Source organism: Aplysia californica, unplaced genomic scaffold (assembly GCF_000002075.1).
Source record: "Aplysia californica isolate F4 #8 unplaced genomic scaffold, AplCal3.0 scaffold01036, whole genome shotgun sequence".
NCBI classification, from domain to species: domain Eukaryota; kingdom Metazoa; phylum Mollusca; class Gastropoda; order Aplysiida; family Aplysiidae; genus Aplysia; species Aplysia californica.
In genome coordinates this window covers 173,451-175,271 of record NW_004798306.1, presented here as the reverse complement: position 1 = coordinate 175,271, position 1,821 = coordinate 173,451, and the positions used below count along the sequence as shown (strand labels likewise).

The 1,821-nt window shown below is 42.0% G+C and overlaps 1 protein-coding gene across 1 annotated transcript in view; it reads right to left on the bottom strand.

The window, feature by feature from the left end:
* LOC106013593 (organic cation transporter protein) overlaps nucleotides 1–1,821 on the bottom strand; it is a gene marked incomplete in the record, with an annotated part of 55,008 nt that overhangs the window by 40,477 nt on the left and 12,710 nt on the right. The window contains 1 exon segment of the mRNA XM_035973158.1: nucleotides 850–1,404.

The window sequence follows — 1,821 nt, the reverse complement described above, 5'->3', positions numbered from 1 at the left end:
GGGGTTAACGGACGTGAGCCATGAGCCGAGCAATATGTATACATGCTCAAACTAGACTGATTTCAGACCTGCCTAGGAAATAAATTCACATTTTGGCCCAAACAACTGTCCGAAATTTCAGCTCTTTCCGATTTTAGAACCGCCAAGGGATTTGAACGTGCCACACTTCACACGGTGCCCCCAACGTTTCGGGTGAATCGTTTTCCGAAACGACTAAGTGCTCGATCCTATCTACCCTAGGATCAGGGGATGTAAGAAGTATGAGAATCATCACCAATATCATCAGTAATTTATACACACAGGTACAAGTCAAAGTATGAGAAATAACAAACGCCGTTGGTGGGAATCGAACCCCGGACCTCTGGGTTCAGGAGGGAAGAGGTACTGAGCCCCTAGGAATGTACTTAATTTTTTTTTCTGGTCCTTTGCCCATTTCTATGATATTGACGCGATCTGATTAGAAGAAAAATGTGCTTATGATTGCGTCCAATACTGCATTACGTACACAATTGTTATAACATATAACTGTTAAATATAAACGTTCAAGATAATTATAGATGTTTGTGAAGGAGCTGAGAGCAGTGATGATTTTAGAAATGACGAGGTGGTGATGATAAGTGATGATGTGGGATTGTGTTTATGTATATAATTATTAAAAAGGCATGCTTCTGTTAGTTGTTTGTTGTTGTTTTTAAAATAATGTTAGCGCTAGATCTAGTCCTATCTTTCTCTGCTCTGATGAGTCATGAGGGATGTGGGCACCTGCTATCCATTTCTCTACTGGAACCTGGGGATGTACTTTTAAAAGAGACGTTTTAAACTATTTCTTAAAAAGATAAAAGAGCTTACCTGGCAGCACTGGACTTTAGATCCATAAAATCCACAGAACTGATCCAGGGGCAGAAGAACACGAGCCTTTAAGGAATTTCCAAATCCTCACTCAAGAAGAGAATAAAAAAGCGAATCTCTCAGGGCACGAATTGAACGCATACACAGCCCACCGGGGAAGGGCGACTACTCTTCCAACGCTACACAACAGCGAGGTAACCAGAGGAGCTGTGCCAGAGTTCCGCTAGGGGGAGTGGTGGCAGCATTGTCCCGTCCACAGTCCATTGGGGGGGGTGTTAGTATGTCACGTATCTGTCAGTGCCGGGGCAGTACCCACGTTTCTGTCTCCATCTAGGAATGTCAGACACTGCCGCAGTGTAGTTAGAGCTGTTGATGAAACAGTTGACACTGCTGTCTGTGGTCAGTTGCTGATGACACACCTTGCCACTTGACCAGGCAGGGGCTTGAAATCCACAGTCTAAACATAACCACAGACCGATTCATCTGCAACCTGTATTTATTTAAAAACAGTTAGTCATTCAGCGGATTTATTTTTCTTTTCTGTCAAATCCAGACCTACAGAAACAAGAAGCCGCCCATATGAATGCCCATACACAACTTTAAAAAGCACAATAGTTTATTCAAACACGCAAAAGGAGAGAGAGTTCATTGCGTTCGTTCAAATCATTTCGACCCAAACATATGATCATTAAAAATTTTATCACCAGGGGTTTTCAGCATTCTACAAATGAACTCTCGGCATTCGTACGCCAAGCTCAAACAAGACTGAAATTACCTAATAGTGTTAATAGTAGCGTTAAATCTTCACCCTTTCACCATTTTCAAAGACATATTTCAAAGTATGTCAAGAAGTGAATTGCTATTTGTTTCTAGAACATGGCACATATGATGACACAGTGTCAAACACACATATGTATTCAGAGCCAAGAGTTCTCTCTCTCTCTCTCTCTCTCTCTCTCTCTCTCTCTCTGG